The 19,640-nt window shown below is 36.7% G+C and overlaps 1 pseudogene across 1 annotated transcript; it reads left to right on the forward strand.

Annotated features, from left to right (window-relative positions):
• Window positions 1-1,448: 1,448 nt before the first annotated feature.
• Window positions 1,449-12,197, forward strand: LOC309629925 (small ribosomal subunit protein uS12m pseudogene; annotated as a pseudogene). The gene has a single exon. The product of its transcript is annotated as a small ribosomal subunit protein uS12m pseudogene (transcript).
• Window positions 12,198-19,640: the final 7,443 nt, after the last annotated feature.

Raw genomic sequence — 19,640 nt, forward strand, 5'->3', positions numbered from 1 at the left:
AATTATTCAGTTGAAGGGGAATATAAACTGGGACTTACATAGAATTTGGATGCCAAACAAAACTATTACAATGAAATTCTAGGAGGCCAAATGTAAACCAAAACTGTCCAGGCTACAGCGTTTCCCCACTATTGTATATACAAAGGTGAAACTGAATCTCCAAGGAGGACAAAGCAAATAATGTCATCAGCTATTTCTCAGAGTGAAATCCTAATAAAAATGAAACTGAGTCTGTTAAAACTCAATTGTCTGAAGTAGATGCATTTCCTCTTGTTAGAGAATTTAAATAGATTCTTCCTTACTCAAAATACAGAGCATAAAGATATCCACTGGCCAAATATGAATGAATCTTAGACTTCTCTGAAGACCTTTATTTAAGAAATACAATGCAAAAAATACTTAAACAACAGGGAATTTACATGTCATAAAAGGATACAGTTATATTTTATAGAGAATTTAGTTTCCCATGAGTTAAATTGTTTTCCAAATCATTGTTTGACTAAATGGTTGGGTTCTAAGAAACTTGAAAGTAAAGTGTAGGTAATGGTCAAGTAAAGATGAATAACATAAATGAATAGAAAACCAGTATTGGAAATGATGACATAAATCAATACCAAAGATTTTCTTTTACCAAATTGTTTAAACTAAGACACACCTTTTTCACTTATACCAGTACTGCTTTTTAAAAACCCTTGCATTATTTAGGAAAAAAACCACCACCATAATATATTAAAAGACAATCCATTCTGGCTGGAAGGTAAAATTACAACTTTAATTTGTATTTAAAAACATTTGGTGATCAAAAGGTACAAACTTCCAGTTATAAATAAGTCCAGGGGATGTAATGTATAGCATGATGACTATAGTTAACAATAATGTACTGTATGTTTGAAAGTGACTGAGAGTAAATGTTAAACATTTTCATCACTAGAAAAAAATATTTGTATCTACGTGTGGTGATGGATGTAAAAATAAACTTATTGTGGTAATCATTTCACAGTATACACATATATCAAACCATTATGTTGTACGACTGAAGCTAATACAATGTTATATATCAATTATACCTCAAATAAAAATTTTTTTTCCTAAAAATTGGAACTTCAAAGAACTAAAATTTTTTGAAATGTATATTTATATACATATTATGAAACGTATTTAAATCTATAAAATTAAGACATTGGGCTTCCCTGGTGGCGCAGTGGTTGAGAATCTGCCTGCCAATGCAGGGGACACGGGTTCAAGCCCTGGTCTGGGAAGATCCCACATGCCGCGGAGCAACTAGGCCCGTGAGCCACAATTACTGAGCCTGCGCGTCTGGAGCCTGTGCTCTGCAACAAGAGAGGCCGCGATAATGAGAGGCCCGCGCTTGCCGCAACTAGAGAAAGCCCTCGCACAGAAACAAAGACCCAACACAGCCATAAATAAAATAAATAAATATATTAAAAAAAAAAAATTAAGACATTATGCTTTATTAGTTTTTATAACTTGGATTGGCCCAGGAGCCCTCACTTGGTCAATGTGGCAGAGTGTGGGAGCCTTCCTACCAGAAGGATGAGTTCCACCCTGTGATGGTGAATTTTACTTGTCGGCTTGGCAGGGTCAAGGTGCCAGATATTTGGTCAAACACTCTTCCAGATATTTCTGTGAAGGTGTTTTTTGTTTTTATGTTTTATTTTTAATTGAAACATAGTTGAATTACAATATTATATTAGTTTCAGGAGCACAACATAGTGATTCAATATTTGTATAGATTATACTCCATTTAAAGTTAGTACAAAATAATTGGCTATATTCCCTGTGCTGTACATTACATCCTTGTACCTTATTTATTTTACATATTTATAGTAATTTGTACCTCTTAATTCCCTTCACCTGTCTTCTCCCTACATCCACCCCACTCTCCACTGGTAACCACCCTAGTATGTTCTCTGTATCTGTGAGTCGGTTTCTGTTTTCTTATATTCGTTTATTTTTTAGATTCCACATATAAGTGAAAACATATAGTATTTGTCTTCTCTGTTTGACTTATTTCACTGAGCGTAATACTCTCCAGGTCCAATCATATATACACCACATCTTCTTTATCCATTCATCTGTTGATGGACACTTAGGTTGCTTCCATATCTTGGCTACTGCAAATAATGCGGCTATGAACACTGGTGTGCATATATCTTTTCAACTAAGTGGTTTCATTTTCTTTGGATATATACTCAGGAGTGGAATTGCTGGATTGCATGACAGTTCTGTTTTTAATTTTTTGAGGAACCTCCATACTGTTTTCCACAGTGGCTGCACCAATTTACATTCCCACCAATTGTGCACAAGGGTTCCCTTTCTCCACATCCCCACCAACACTTATCTTTTGTTGTCTTTTTGACAATAGCCATTCTGCCAGCTGTGAGGTGATATCTTATTGTGGCTTTGACTTTCTTTTCCCTGATGATTAGTGATGTTGAACATTTATTCATGTTCCTATTGGCCATCTGGATCTTCTTTGGAGAAATGCCTATTCAGGTCTTCTGCCTATTTTTTAATTGGGTTATTTGTCTTTTGGATGCTGAGTTGCATGTGTTCCTTATGTATTTTCAGTGTTAGCCCCTGATCAGATATATCCTTTGCAAATATCTTCTCCTGCTCAGTAGGTTGTCTTTTTGTTTTCCTGATGGTTTCCTTTGCTGTGCAAAAGATTTTAAGTTTGATTAGGTCCCATTTGCTTATTTTTGCTTTTGCTTCCTTTGCCTGAAAAGGCAGACTCAAAGATATATGGCTAAGACCTATGTTAAAGAGCATACTGCCTGTTCTCTTCTAGGAGATTTATGGTTTCCAGTCTTACATTTAGGTCTTTAATTCATTTTGAGTTTATTTTTGTATATGGTATGAGAAAATATTCTAATTTCATTCTTTTATATTTAGCTCTTCAGTTTTCCCAACACCACTTTTTGAAGATATTATCTTTTCCCCATTGTATATTCTTGCCACCTTTGTCATAGATTAGTTGAGCATATGTGAATGGGTTTATTTCTGGTGCTCTTTATCCTGTTCCACTGATAAGTGTCTATTTTTGTGCAGTACCTTACTGCTTTGATTACTGTAGCTTTGTAGTATAGTCTGAAGCCAGGGAGCATGATACCTCCAGCTTTGTTCTTTTTTCTCAAGATTGCTTTGGCTATTTAGGGTCTTTGGTAGTTCCATACAAATTTTAGAATTAGTTGTTCTAATTCTGTGGAAAATGTCATGAGTATTTTGACAAGGATTGCATTAAGTCTGTAGATTGCTTTTGGTAGTATGGACATTTTAACAATATTAATTCTTCCCATCATGAACATGGGCTATCTTTCCATTCGTTTGTATCATTTTCAATTTCCCTCATCAATGTTTTATAGTTCACAGAGTATAGGTCTTTCATGTCCTTGGTTAAGTTTATTCCTAGCTATTTTATTCATTTTGATGAGATTGTGAATGGGATTGTTTTCTTGCTTTTTCTTTCTGATAGTTCATTATTAGTGTACAGAAGAGCAGCAGAATTCTGTATATTAATCTTGTATCCTGTAACTTTACTAATTCACTTATTAGTTCTAATTGTTTCTTTGTGGAGACCTTAAGAGTTTTCTATATATAGTATCAGGACATCTGCAAATAGTGACGGTTTTACTTTTTTTCTTACAATTTTGATGACTTTTATTTCTCTTTCTTCTCTGATTGATTTGGCTAGGACTTCCAATACTATGTTAAATAGAAATGGTGAGAGTGGGCATCTTTGTCTTGTTCCTGATCTTAGAGGAAAAGTTTTCAGCTTTTCATCATTAAGTATGATGTTAACCGTGGGTTTGTCATAAATGGCCTTTATTATGTAGAGATAGGTTCTCTCTATGTTAAACTTATTGAGAGTTTTTAACATGACTGGATGTTGAATTTTGTCAGATGTTTTCTGCATCTATTGAGATGATCATGTGATTTTTATCCTTTGTTTTGTTAATGTGGTGTATCACATTGATTGATTTGTAGATACTGAACTATCCTTGCATCCATGGGATAAATCCCACTTGATTAGAGTGTATGATCCTTTTAGTGTATTACTGAATTCAGTTTACTAATACTTTGTTGAGGATTTTTGCATCTATGTTCATCAGGTATATTCACCTGTAATTTTTTTTTGTTTTTTTTTTGATAGTGTCTTTGGTTTTGGTATCAGTGTAATGGTGGCCTCATAGAATGAATTTGGAAGTGTTTCCTCCTCTTCAATTTTTTGGAATGGTTTGAGAAGGTTAGGTATTAACTTTCTTCATGTGTTTGGTAGAATTCCCCTGTGAAGCCATCCAGTTCTGGAACTTTGTTTGTTGGGAGTTTTTTGATTACTGATTCAATTTCAATACTAGTCATCAGTCTGTTCAGATTATATAGTTCTTCCTGATTCAGTCTTGGAAGATCACTTTTTTTCCTAGGAATTTATCTGTTTCTTCTAGGTTGCCCAATTTGTTGGCATATAAATGTTCAGAGTATTCTCTTATTATTGTTTGTATTTCTGTGATATCTGTTGTTATTTCTCCTTTTTCAATTCTGATTTTACTGATTTGGACCCTCTTTTTTTCTTGATGAGTTTGGATAAAACCTTACCAATTTTATTCATCTTTTCAAGAAACCAGCTCTTGGTTTCATTGATCTTTTGTTTTGTTTTGTTTTCTTTTGTTTCGGGGTTTTTTTTGGGGGGGTTGCTATTTTGTTTCCACTCTGATCTTTATTATTTTGCTGACTTTGGGCTTGGTTTGTTCCTCTTCTTCTAGTTCCTTTAGATGGTAGATTCAGTTGTTTATTTGAGCATGTTTCTCTTTCTTTGTTAGGCCTGTATCTCTATAAACTTATCTCTTAGAACTGCTTTTGCTGTGTCCCATACATTTTGGAAAGTTGTGCTTTTACTTTCATGTGTATCAAGGTATTTTCTGATTTCTCCTTTGATTTCTTCATTGATCTACTGGTTTTTTTGTAGCGTGTTCTTTAGTCTCCTTATATTTGTGTTTTATCCATTTTTCTTCCTGTAATTGATTTCTAGTTTCATACTGTTGTGATCTTAAAGTGCTTGATACAATTTTTTATCTTCTTAAATTTGTTGAGACTTGCTTTGTGGCCTACCATGTTATCTATCCTGGAGAATGTTCCATGTGCACTTGAAAATAAAGTGTATTCTGCTATTTTTAGATGGAACGCACTGTATATATCTATTAAATCAACTGGTCTTATGTGTCATTTAAAGTTTCAGGGACTGAAACTACCCCACCTCACCCCTACCAAGCAAGAGGAGATTCTGTCAGCAGACTGCCTTTGGACTCAAGCTGCAACTCTTCTCTTGGTCTCTAGACTGAATCCCTATCTTGGAGATTTTGAGTTTACCAAGCCTACACAATTGCTTGAGTTAAATCTGTTGTTTTTAATCTGGATCTGGTTAAACAGGTATGTCTAGTGTATGAAAGCTCATTGAGCTGGGCTCTATAAAGAGTCACTTCTCTATATGTTCATTAAACTTCATTAAAAAGTTAACAAAAATGGCTTGAAACCTGGGAAATGTGTCCCTATACAAATTATAAAAGCAGAAATGAAGCTAATTGTTATATAAACCAGTTGTAACTATAAAAGTGAGAACATTGGGAGCAATCACTTTATAATCACCAAAGACATAGGTTAGGACTTCAGATTGCATAGAAATTTTGCATTATGTTCATGAGGGATATTAGTATGTAGCTTTCCTGAAGTGTCTTTTCAGATTTTGTTTTTAGGGTAGTGCTGAAATCATAGAATAAGTTGGGAAGTATTTTTTTCTTTTCAATTTTCTCAAAGACTTTGTTTAGGGCTGGTGACATTTCTTCCTTCAATGTTTGGGAGAATTCCTTTTATAGGAAGGTTTCTAACTATAAACTCAATATTTTAATAGATATTGGGCTATTCCAGTTATCAACTCCTTGAGTGAGGGTTGGTAGACTTTCAATTATTTTTTTCCTTTTCATCTAAGTTAAGTTTATTGGCATAACGTTGTTCATAACATTCCTTTATTATCCTTTTTGTATCCTTTAATATCCTTTAAGTATGTGTAGGATATGTAGTGATGTTGCCTTTCTCATTTCTGGTATTGGTAATTTATGTCTTTGTTTTTTCTGACCAGTCAGACTGATCAGATTTGCTAGAGATTTATCAGTTTTATTGATCTTCATAAAGAACGAGGTTTTGATTTCATTAATTTTCTCTATTATTCTTTCTGGATTTTACTGATTTTGGCTTTGATCATTTCCTTTCTTCTGCTTAATTTGAGTTTTTTGTTTGTTTTGTTTTTTTGTTTGTTTTTTGGGTTTTTTTTGGTGGTGTGTGTGTGTATGTGTGTGGGTTTTTTTTTTTTTTTGGCTGTGTTGGGTCTTTGTTGCTGTGCAAGGGCTTTCTCTAGTCACGGCAAGCAGGGGCTACTCTTCGTCGCAGTGTGTGGGCTTCTCACTGCGGTGGCTTCTCTTGTTGTGGAGCACAGGCTCTAGGTGCATGGGCTTCAGTAGTTGTAGCATGCAGACTTAGTAGTTATGGCTCGCCGGCTCCAGAGCGCAGGCTCAGTGGTTGTGGCGCATTGGTTTAGTTGCTCCGTGGCATGTGGGATCTTCCTGGACCAGGGATCAAACCAGTGTCCCCTGCATTGGCAGGCAGATTCTCAACCACTGTGCCACCAGGGGAGTCCTTAATTTGAGTTTAATTTACTTTTCTTAATGTAGAAATTGAAGTTATTAATTTGTTCCCTTTTTTCTTTTCAAATATGGCCATTGCTGCTATAATTTCCCCCTAAGTATTGCTTTAGCTGTATCCCACATTTTCATTCAGTTTAAAGTATTTTCTGTTTTTTAAAACATTTCTTCTTTGACTTCTGGGCTATTTTGAAGTATTTTTTCAGATATCTTTCTATTATTGATTCTAATTTAACTCCATCATGGCTACACAACATACACAACATATTTTGTATAACATGAATCCTTCCAAGTTTAATAAAACTTGTTTTTTGCCCTGAATATGATTTACTTTTGGTGAATCCTTAATGTGCAGTTGAAAAAATGTGTATTTTGTTGTTTCTGGGTGGAATAGTCTATAATTTTTAATTAGATCAATTTGGATGATAGTGTTATTCAAGTGTTATTGATTTGCTATTCAAATCAATATATTGTTATTGATTTTCTGTCTACTTGTTCTATAAATTATTGAGTGGTGTGTTGAAAACTCCATCTATAATTGTGGGTTTGTCTATTTTTCTTCACAGACTTATCAGTTTTTCTTCATGTAATTTGCAGCTCTGTTATTAGGCCTGAAACCATTTAGAATTCTATGTCCTTTGAATGAATTGAGTCCTTTATCATTTATTAAATGGACCTCTTTATACTTGATAATATCCTTTGCTCTAAAATCTACACTAATATTTGTGATTAATGCTTGCATAGTATACCTTTTCCCACCCTTTAGCTTTGGCCTATTTGTGTTTTTATATTTAAAGTAGGTTTCTTCTAAGCAGCATATATTTGGGTCTTGCTCTTTTTTAAAATCCAATTTTTAAATTGGAGTACTTTGATCATTAATAATTAATGTGATAATAGGTATAGTTGAGTGCAAATCTACCATCTTATTATTTGTTTTCTATTTTTCCATACGTTCTTTGTTCCCCTTTATTGCTTTTTCTGACTTCTTTTGGATTAAGTATTTTTTATTATTTCATTTTATCTCTTTCACTGGCTTAGTTATGATTCTTTGTTGCGTGTGAGCGTGTGTGTGTGTGTGTGTGTGTGTGTGTGTGTGTGTGTGTGTGTAGGGTTGCTTTAGGTTCAAAGTATACATGTTTAACTCATCACAATTTGCCTAAATGATATACCACTGCATGTATAATATAAGAACTTCACAACAGAGAGAGGCCGGATTCCATGTGTCTGTGGACGCAGCTAGGGTTGGGACGTTGCAAGCGGTGGGATGTCCTGGTTCAGCCTTCTCCGTGGCCTCAGCACACCCCTAAATTATGGCCTAGTCCTGGCCTCCCTACCTTGGGTCACGTGTCCCATGGCCACCCTGAACCAGATGCACCGCCGGGGGCCTCCGAAGCATCCGCCTGCAAAAGTGGGCCCCTCGGCTGGCCGGCAGCAGCTGAAGGGCGTGGTCCTGCGCACGTTCATCTGCAAGCCTAAGAAGCCCAACTCGGCCAACTGCAAATGCAACCGCGTGCGGCTCAGCACCGGTCGGGAGGCCGTCTGCTTCATTCCCGGAGAGGTCCACAGCCTACAGGAGCACCACGTCGTGCTCATTCAGGGCGGCTGTAGGCAGGACCTGCCCGGCGCCAAGTTCACCCATGTGCGCAGCAAGTACGACTGTGGCCACGTGCAGAAGTGACCCCCTCCCCACCTCCCCCCGGATATGGCGGGTGGGTGTTCATGGCAGAACAACAACCTTCCCCACGGGGCTCCTGCAGTGTGTTTGGGAAGCTAGTCCAGCTCTAGAAGTAGCTGGTCCTGGTTCAAAGCCTGGCCACCTCTTCCATCAGGACCACTCTTAACCCATAGTGGCCCTGGGTGTGAATCAGAAAAAAGGCGTCCCTCTCCCAACACCCTTGATTTCCATGCTGACACCAGGGACCTCTTCTGCTGTACTGCCATCTACTGGGAAGGGGTTGCAATATACACACAGGCACCGCCCCGCCCCCACCCCACCCAGGTTGTGACCAGAACCCCCTTGCGTGGTATTCGCCCTCTGTGTGGTCTTGGCCACTGACATCCCTTCTGACCTCAGTTTCCTCCTGCAGAAAAAAATAGCTCCACTCGCAGTATCCCCTTTATTGGATTTGGTGAAGATTAAACTAGATGCTTTATGTGCATAACAAAAAAAAAAAAAAAAAGAACTTCACAGTGGTATACTTCCATATCTCCCTTCCTGGCCTTTGTGACACTGTTATCATATATTTCACTTCTACATATGTTACAGACCATATACTGCTATCAGTTTTTCTTTAAACAGTCTGTTATCTTTTAAACACATTTAAATAATAATATAGAAAGTCTTTCCACTTATGTAATTACTATTTCTGTTGCTTCTCATTCCTTTGCATGGATCCATACTTTCATCTGGTGTCATTTTCCTTCTGCTTAAAAGACTTTAATATTTCTCAGAGCAAAAAGTTTACTAGCGATGAATTCTTCCAGCTTTTGTATGTCAGAAAAGTCTTAATTTTACCTGTGTTTCAAAAGGTATTTTTCCTGGGTGAAGAATTCTAGGTTGACAGGTTTTTAAAAAACTTAAAACTCTGCTCTGTAGTCTATAGTGTCTTCTTAGTTCTTACCACACCAAATCTAATTTCCTGTGCTTAAAATTTAAGGCTCATCCTATAAATTGACTGATTTTCCCTCTACTCCTTAAAAGTAATCCTCAAACCCAGGCATGCTATTCTCCTTCCTAGTCCTATATTTATTCTTCTTCCTTTCTCTGTAACTTTACCTCCATTTTTGTCTCCTTCATCCTTCAAGTTCTCTCAAAAGTTTAAAGCCTTGCCTTCTCTAAGAGGCCTTTCCTTCCAAGTTATTTACATTTCTCTTCATCACCATCTGCTTTTACAGCTCTTGGACTATCAGAATTTTCATCATTAATTATATACAGCATTTTTTGCGTTTTTCCTGATCTTATCTTGCCTGTTTGGTGAAAGCTCTTTAAGAAAACTGAGTAATTTATACTGTTTATGCCCTCTACACCATCCTCTTTCTGTACCTCCTGCCCGAATCAGTTTTGTAGGTGCTTTTAAAAGATTTGATTAACAAGGGACTTGATAATTCACTGAACTAGGTAGGTATTATTTTTGGGAATGTGAAAGTAATTTATTAACAGGGTCAGAAGTCATACCAGAAAGGCCAATTTCGCCAACTCTAACCACAGCAAAAGATTTGCATTCCAAATACAAACATCAAGCTTTACGAAAAATATATTGCTATTCAAAAACTGGTATCGTTTTGGTTTTCATGATTTTCATAATGGTCAAGGTGATCAAGTGACTAGACTCATTTTCCAGCAGGGATTGTGGCACTCATTTGGCCCGAACATTTTTTACATGCAGATGAAGACAGATTAGTAGTTATTCTTATACAACATGGGTTATGTTAGACTCCCTTAGTTAGGATTCCTACCAAGTTAGTTTCACAGAGAGAAAGATAGAGATCTGAATTATTGACACTTTTATTCTCAACTTCCAGGTTTAGAAATAGTATTTCTTTCTAGCCATGGACGTTCCACATTAATTTTATGTGCACTCATGCCAAGGCTTGTCAGATACTAAATGTATATGTCTCAAATTGAATAAATAAGAATGTACTTATAATAAATTGACCATTTAGTGCTTTCTGGGCTTCATCTTAGTTTCTTAGCTGTAATGCCCATGAACTCAACAACATTACTGCCCTCATTCATACATTTTTGATTTTTTTGAGTTAACTAAATCACATTGTTTAATATTTCTTACCCAACCCCCAAACTTGACATCACATAACTCAAATCCTTTTTCTCTTACACCTCAGTTTATAAATTCGATTTAACCTAATATTTCCAATCATTTTCACTTTTATTCAATTTTCAATAAATGTCCCAAATGTTTTCTGTGCCACTCTTTTGGAAAGATCCTTAACTACTTTTAGCTTCCTGAGATGTGACCAGAGTAAATGCACCTGAGACCATATTCATGTTTGTTTTTGAGGGGGAAGATAGGGCTGGAGTAGCTATAATGCTTTGCCAGAAAACCTGTGTTAAGGCAGGTGCAAGAGGACTAATGTGTCAAGAACAATGAAGAGTACAGAGATATTACGCTACCTGCAAATTAAAATATTAGTCTGTCACAGTTTCATGGATGCTAGTAGAAGACTCAAGACTCTTGGGTCTAAGACAAAAGATTTTATTATTCGTAGCAATATCAGTAGCCAAAGAATCAAAATTATTTTGTGCCAGTTCTTTGAGCCCCAATTCCCACAAGATAACATGAAAAGGTGACATCGGCATACATAGTGGGCTGCATTTGAGAAAACTTGAGCTTAGGGAAAGCTTCTATAATGGTTAATAAGCACGTCTGTTTTTTACTCTGCTGGGAAACACTATCCCTATCTTCCAAGACTGCTGTACAAACATCCTTGAAATGATAGTCCAGAACCAAGACAATCTTTGCTCAGAGGATGTGCAGAATCACAAGAGACCTATGGAGAGTTATCTTCAGTACAAGGGAATATTGGTTTGGGATTCCTCCTTTGAAATAAAGTCTTTCAGAATAAACAGGCAGCTCAATGAGACAGAAATAATTTCTGCCTTATATAAGGATATAATTTTACCACCTGAACTATAAATTTTATTTGTTATTGTTTCTGCAATGCAATTCTGACACTGACTACCCAGAATGAGTGCAGACTTCACAGATTAAGCAAACAGTCCTCCACAAGACTCCCCTCACTTCAGACACCAGCCACAAGCTCCAGAGTTCTCAGGTCACCTATACTCGGACCAACTACAAACTCACGGGTTCCCACTACCCCTTCAGGTTCAACAACTCAATAGAATGACTCACAGAACTCAGGGAAGCATTACACTTACAGCTACAGTTCTATTATAAAGGATACAAATGAGGACCAGCCAAAGAGGGACAGGCATAGGATGAAGTCTGGGAGAATCCTAAACATGAAGCTTCTGTGTCTTTAGAATGTGCCACTCTCTTGGCACATCAGTGTATGATAACCAACCATGGGAGCTCACTCAGGCTTCAGAGTTTTTACTGGGCTTTCATTATACAGGAATGGTTGATCAAATCATTGGCCACTCCTCCCCTTCTCAGAGGTTCGACACTGAGTTGATATCATGTGGTTCAAAGTCTCAATCCTCTAATAATGTAGTTGGTATTTCTGGAATGACCAGCTCCCATCCTGAAGTTAACTTGGGGTCTTCCACGAGTTGTCTCATTAGCATAACTCAGGTGTGGCTGATGGGTTCACCAACAAAGGCATTTCTATCACTCGGGAAATTCCAAAGACTTAGAGGCTCATTCCCAGGAATCAGACACCAAGATCAAACAAATACTTCATTATATAACAGTTTCCTTTATTCTCCCAGATATATGCAGCAATAATTTTGTAAAGTGGGAAAAAGAAGAAGAAGGAGAAGGAGAAGAAGGAGAAGAGGAAGAAGAAAGGAGGAGGAGGAGGAGGAGGGGGAGAGGGAGGGGGAGGAGGAGGGGGAGGGAAGGGGGAGGAGGAGGGGGAGGAGGAGGGGGAGGAGGAAGAGGAGGAGAAGAAGAAGAGGAAGAAGAAGAAGAAGAGGAAGAAGAAGAAGAAGAAGAAGGAGAAGAAGAAGAAGAGGAAGAAGAAGAAGAAGAAAGAAATATAGATTGAAACTATCGAACAATGTTACCTGGTAAAGAGCACATGACTTTTCATTTATTGTTCTATATGTCAATGATGTCTTCTATATTCAAATTTTCTTTCTGTTATTTTCTTCAGATTGGTCCTACTTTTCTAATCAAGGCTATTCCTAGGCATTTTGTATTTTTATTGTTATTGTGAATTATCTTGCCATTTGATTTTTCCTGTTATTATTGGTGCATGGGGTTCCTATTAACTGAGTATATCTGTATCAAGAGATTAATTATTATTTTTTAAATTAATTAATTTATTTTTGGCTGCATTGGGTCTTCATTGCTGCGCGTGGGCTTTCTCTAGTTGCGGCAAGTGGGGGCTACTCTTCATTGCAGTGCGCTGGCTTCTCATTGCGGTGGTTTCTCTTGTTGCGGAGCATGGGCTTTAAGTGTGTGGGCTTCAGTAGTTGTGACTCGTGGGCTCTAGAGCAGAGGCTTAGTAGTTGTGGCACACGGGCTTAGTTGCTCTGCGGCTTATGCGATCTTCCCAGACCAGGGCTCAAACCTGTGTCCCCTGCATTGGCAGGCGGATTCTTAACCACTGTGCCACCAGGGAAGCCCCCAAGAGATTATTTTTAACAATTTTTAAGGAATTCTTTTTTCTGTTTCCCATCCTTATGCATAGTCAGAATTTCAGGAATAGCACTAAATAATACTGGGTGAGAGTGAGACTTCTTATTTTCTTTGTGATTTTTAGGGCATTCCACCAAAATTTTGTTATTTCATTATTGGGCTTTGCTTTTATCCATTTTACACCTTAAGCCTCTGTGTGATATTTCAGGTAATGACTTATGTTCTAGGGTTTGGGTTTCTCAACAGAGCACTATTGGCATTTTGGGTAGATTATTGTTTATCGTGCTGGATTGTTTCACATACAGCAGGACATTTGACATCCCCATTTCCCAAACAAAGTAACAGTAGTGACCCTCTGAAAATGGTGGTGACAATCCCAAAGGTTTTCACATATTCCCGTCTGTCCCCCAAAGGGGCAGTACCACCCCTTTTGAAAATACCTATTTTAGAAAATGTAAAAAGGCCAATCCATATCTTGGCCTGGGAACAAATTTTCCCACAGTAGCATAACTGCATGGTGTGGAGGCCTAATGGATCTTGAAGGAATAGAAAATATTCTGAGGTTTATAAGACCACTAACAGGATACTGAAAGTTCTGACATCCAGATTTTCAAGTTTTTGAAAATTGAAAAGACAATGAACCTTCAGGGAAGTACCTTTTTCTAGACACATTATCCCGCACTAGACAGCTGTCAGCCACTCTGTGTCTAGAGTGCAGTCTTTTCTCCTGCCTCTATCCTCTCCTCTCAGCTTTGTTTTAATACCCACTTTGGGAGGAAGGTCTGTGGCCCCAGTACATTGAAGGTACAAGTTGGGTGGTCCATGGTTTCACAGGCAAAAAGAAGTTTGAGGAATAGAGTTTCCAACAGCTCCAATCTACATGCAAATCATTGTACTTTTATTATCCCTGAGCTGAGGACTGATAGAGGTGCTTCATTCTGGTCCAAGAGGTTGGACCTGTAACCTTTAAAAATTGTATGAAAAATGAAAAAAATTTTAAGAAAAGAGGTTAAATTGGCCAGTAATAGCAATTGTTCATGTGTTTTTAATCAACTAAATGACTTAATTGAGTAAAACACTGGTTTCTTGTAAACAATTGGCCTTTCATTTTATTTTATTGTGTTTTTGTGATCTCCCCTCTCTATTTTTATATTTCACTTTAATAGTATAGGGAAGGAAACCTTTTCTTGTTCCTCTACCCATCTTAGATTCATTGAGCAGAGAGCCCTGCAAGTAAGACTGACAAATTAATGAGAGAAAATCAAACAAGTTTACTAACAAGTGCATTGCACACACACGGAAGTACTCAGTGATGAGTAACTCAAAGGCTAGAACCTAGGCTTATCTTAACAACAGAAAAATAAAATTTTACAGAAGTAATAAGACAAGTGAAAAGGACTTTGAGTTCCTAGGGAGGCAAGTTGTAGAAAGGTAGATATACTGGGGAACTAATGGAAGATAAGGACTAGTTAATAAGGTTTGTTATGTAGATTTTCCTGGTGCTGTCTCTGGGTTTATAAGGGTCTAGAATTATCTCTGGGGATTAACTTCTGTCCTCTCCTGATAGAGAGAGGAGAGGGACACCTTTATAAATTTATGTTCTTCTTTTAGGCAAATGGGGGAGGGCAGAGAGCTTTTCTTATACTTGCTTCTCAATTTCCTTCAGCTCAAAATAATTCTTATGCCAAAGTGGCATATTTGGTGGTGGCATATTCTGCTACCCTTCAATAGGAAGTTGAGAGAGAAACCCAAGTTCCTATATCATCATGTTCAAGGAAAACACACTCTGCTTTCCTGCTTTGGTGGCCAGATAAATTTATTTATTAATTCATGCAAGAAATATTGGTTAAATACCTACTGTCTAAGAGCTGGATTCATGACTTCTTGAGAGGATTACATGGGTTAAAATACATGGATTGTTGAGAACAGTGGCTGACCCATAGTAAATGTGATGTAAATCTTTATTATTATATAGCTTTAAATTTAGTTTTATATTTTTCCTTAATGTACTTTGAGTTCTTTCCCTATATCTTGACTTGTATCTTGCACAGTCATGCCAAGACAATCAGTTAAAAAAATTATAGTTCTGTTAAAAAAGAGCTGCTTCTTTGGAACTAACAGAATACATTTTAGAATCATGCAATGTCAGGAATTACTAGAGAAACTCTTTAAATATCGCAAACATCTTCTTTCTCATACAAATCCAGGAACAAGACTTCCAGTTATAGGTATCTAAGGCCTTACAGAGAAGTGGTGTTTTTCCTGAAACTACTCCTTGTGAGGGATTGTTATGGGATTTTACCTTTTGTCAGCTCTGAATTAGGCACCTAGTTCATGACTAAATGTCTAATACATCCTGCTGATAGAGTGGCTATAAATTTCTCCAACACTGTGTATTCCAGTGACTTCTACAAGCTCATCCTACTAGGGCCCATTAGCTGATGAGGGTTATTCTGTGAAGACTCTTAATATCTCTGCCACATAATGAATACCTTTAAAACATTTGCACTACAAAAAACATTTTCTGTGCATCTCTGACAGAATATAGGCAAGAAGAGACTTTTGAACTAAGGACAAAATATAAGGGAGAAAGTTTTAAGAACAAAAATAGGTTCTTAAGGAATACTTGGGGAGAATTCAATTCCATTACTTATGTTTTTTGAAGGGCATACCACTGCCAAGGTATGAAATAACCAGGAGGAATATTACTGAGGTGATGACAAACTTTTCCAGTAATAGCTACAAATGGTATCATTTTCTTCCAAACCAAATTCTGCAATATCTTTAAAGGGAGGCCTGGTAACACTGCAATATCTAGAAGAAAATAAAAAGGTAGGGAGGCATCCTCCCTAGTGACTGATTATACCTCAGAGACGGTGGAAAATTGAAAGCTATCCAGATAAGCAGTTTAAGGTGAGATGTTTCAGATGTGAATGGAATTTTGAGGTGTCTGGTAAAGAAAGCACATTAATTACAAAGTGATTAGAGCTTTAAAAATTAATATATCTCCTTATGTTCATTTAGTTAAACATAAGAAACATATAAAATTATAAAAGAACAAAAAGCTATTAAATCAGAACAATCTGGGATCAGAGTCATAATGTAATGAGACATTTTCAAGGTGAAGAATATAAAAACACAGTTGATTTTACAATAAAGCTAAAAATTCTCACAATACAAGATTGTGTTAGAACTGTTTCTAATCAATGACAACATTTATATTCTTATATTAATTTTTGAGCTATTCAATGATAATTCTGACTTCCAAAGTGCAGTTAAAAGAAGCACATTTAACTGAGCTTTGAACATTTGTCTTATCATCAAAAAATGATAGCTAAACATTTTCCAAAGGCTTTGCCTCCAAGTAATTTGGGTGAGAAATACAGCTTTGACTATGATCAGGCAGAAAAGATTGTTTGTCCAAATGAGGTAAAATAGAATCTGAGTGACGAATATCTTTATCAGTGTAATGACTGACTGCTGCTGCTGCCAAAATGATGTAAGATTGATCACACCTCTCAGTGTGCTTGCCCTCGTTGGGTGGGGCTGACGCAGTGGAACTCTTAGCTTCACGTTCACTAAGGAGAGTATTTTCCCCTGACGCAGGTGTCTCTAGATGCTCAGGGCAACAGGAACAGGAAACAGTTATGGGAGGCACAGAGCAGCAGTCTGGGTTTCCTCTGTCAGCCCCCAGTTCTCAGTTCACAGAACCCATGAATCAACCCCATACACAGAAGGGCACAAAAGGTAGAATGGTAGGCTTTGTGGCTTCTTTATTTTGAGAACTTCACAATTTCAATAAGCTTTTGAATTTGTATCATCATTTTAATGTAGCAAAAGCACAACATGCATACACAGCCCCCCCACCATTGGTTTATAGTCTCCTAATACCCACTCTATTAAATTACTGATTATATCCTAACAATATTATTAATTTATTTAAAACTTTTAGCCTCCAGTTTAATCATTTGAAATCTATTTTGTCTTTTCTTACTAATTTATACAATTGTTTTAATTGATTTTTTTATTAACTTACATTTATGCAATTCATTTAGTTTTCTTTCATAACTTTTATTTTCACTCCATCTTATCTAGTTTTATTCTGATTTCTTATTTGCCTTTTTATCTGGTAGTATCTTCTTTCAGTTTACATCATTTTCAAAATTACCAGCTAATGTATTAGGTTCCCTCCCTTTAAAAAAATCTTATTACTCTCCTAGCTTATTAAATTATAGGCAGGAACGTGGCCCATGCCATAAAGCAGGTGCTAGAAAGTTAATTTGCGCCTCAAGAAGGGAGGCTAATGATTTTTGTCTATGTTTTCCTCACTCTTTTAACACAACTAAATTTCTGCCTAGTTTAAATTGACTTTTTTTTTTCTTTTTGGTAGTGCATTTAATAGTAAGACTTTGAGTTTCATCTATAAAAAATATTCAATTCAACCTTAGGCTTCAAATTATCACATGTATGTAAATTCAGGCCTTGCTTCTTATATTCTGCCTGGTGGTTTCACGTACTTGTATTATCTTACACTGAGGGCTTGTTGGAACATTTTTATATATTTGAATTTTGCTTTCATGTGTTTATTTTATTTATTTATTTATTAAGATATAACTGACGTATTATATTAGTTTCACATGTACAACATAATGATTCGATATTTGTATATATTGCAAAATGATCACCACAATAAGTCTAGTTAATATCTATCACCATACGTAGTTACAAAAAATTTTTTTCTTGTGATGAGAATCATATATTTACTTTAGAACTAAGGGAACAATGCACAAGATCAAGAGGAAAACTGGAAAGGGTATCCTCTCCAGCTTTCAATATACTGGACAGCCAACAAGCAAACAGATAGGAAAAAGAAGAATTCACTACTGAGTCACACATTTCCCTCCAACTGTAAAGTCAGATACCAGTATCTTCTTACTGAGGTTGTCTTTGTCCCTTCATAAGCAAGTCTTAACCTCTTTGTATAACACAGGAGAACAAGTTTGTTCATAGGGGAACTCACTGATGTTAGCTGACGATCTGAACAAAGTCCAAAGCAAAGCACAAAATAAATGTAGGAACTCACACTAAGAAGTGGAATATGGCTGGGATCCAAAGAGAACTGACCGCAAATTTTCATATATAATGATTTTTGCAGATGCTGGTTAATGGTTTTCATTTCTGCTTTTTGCGCAAGTGCTGGAATTCATCAGATCTGGAAACAAATGTCTCAACAGTTCCCAGGGAATTTCTGGCCTACCCATCTCCAGGAAGTTACGGGAGTCTCATGAGGAATCCCGTTTCTTGTAATAGTTATGAACCATTTTGCAAATTCCAAAGAGTTGAATTAGGGTCAGCAGCAGCTACTATTCACTTGTTGCCCACTAAGTACCAGACATTGTGCTAAGCACTTTCCGTACATCCTGCCATTTATGTCTTATAACAACTTTATTAAATAGATATTATTATCCCCATTTTCTAATGAGAAATCTGAAGCTCAGTTAACTTACCTCAAGGTCACACATCCAGGAAGTAGAGCTAGGACCAGAATCCAGGTCTTCAAGACTATATTCTTAACCACCAGTTAACAGAGACCCCATTAAATACAGCACGATTCTAAATACACATTTAAACTTGGAGAAGAACAGGCATATAATATTGTCAAATGTTTTCAAGTTAAACCTTAAGTGATTGGGAGATAAGCAGATGCATTTGGAAAAAGTTCTTCATTATCATTATTGTGATCTTATCAGCATCATTTAAAATTTAGTGATACATCGTACCATTTTAAGACTTACAGGCAAGGACAGCATAGGAGCCAACTGCAAAGGATATAAGATATCAAGTGATAAAGCCAAGAATTTCAATCTGTAAAAATTACGCCCCATGTAATATATTAAAGTGGCACAAATCACAACAAGTTAAATATCAACATGCATAAATTTTCTTTAGGATTCCAGGCCTGCCCTGGCTTAAGCACCCTACAGATTCTATCTCCCTTTCCTTGACCTTTCCCTTACCCTCTTGTTGTCAGTCCCTTCTCTGCTATTCTCTTTTAACGACAATTTGCTCAGGAAATATTTCTTAAATAAAAATGTAACATTTTAGTATAATTCTGATTAAAATATCTGAATTTATAGTCAGAACCAAAGCATTTTCTGTGTAAAAATATTTTAGTTAGGCCCTTATTTCTTACAATCTGTGCAGAACTTCAACTTTCACTCACTCTTCCTGCAGTTCAAATATCTTTCTACAAATCCACTCCTTTTATCTCATACTGTTCATGTCTAAGTAGATTGGATTTCAGTTGTCCCCAGTTGGACAGTTGACCTCAGAAGCTCTCTGACAAACAGCATAATTCATTTTTGTCCAAAAACCATTTATTGGAGGCTTCTATATGCCAGGCAGCCTGTTGAGTGCTGGTGTTTAATTGCAGAAAAGACATGAGTCCTCTTCTAAGGCACTTACAAGCCAGTGGATTAGCTTTTCCTGCCCAACTAGCTATTATTTCCTGGTTCCCACACTCCATCTAAACCAAATTTTCTTCTCTGTTGCTCTTTATATTCAGTTAACCTTAGTTAAACCTGGAGACATTAGTTGAGAGCTGTCTGAATGCTCTGAATAGACTTTTCTCTACGACACG

Source organism: Balaenoptera borealis (assembly GCF_965194805.1).
Source record: "Balaenoptera borealis genome assembly, chromosome: 5".
NCBI classification, from domain to species: domain Eukaryota; kingdom Metazoa; phylum Chordata; class Mammalia; order Artiodactyla; family Balaenopteridae; genus Balaenoptera; species Balaenoptera borealis.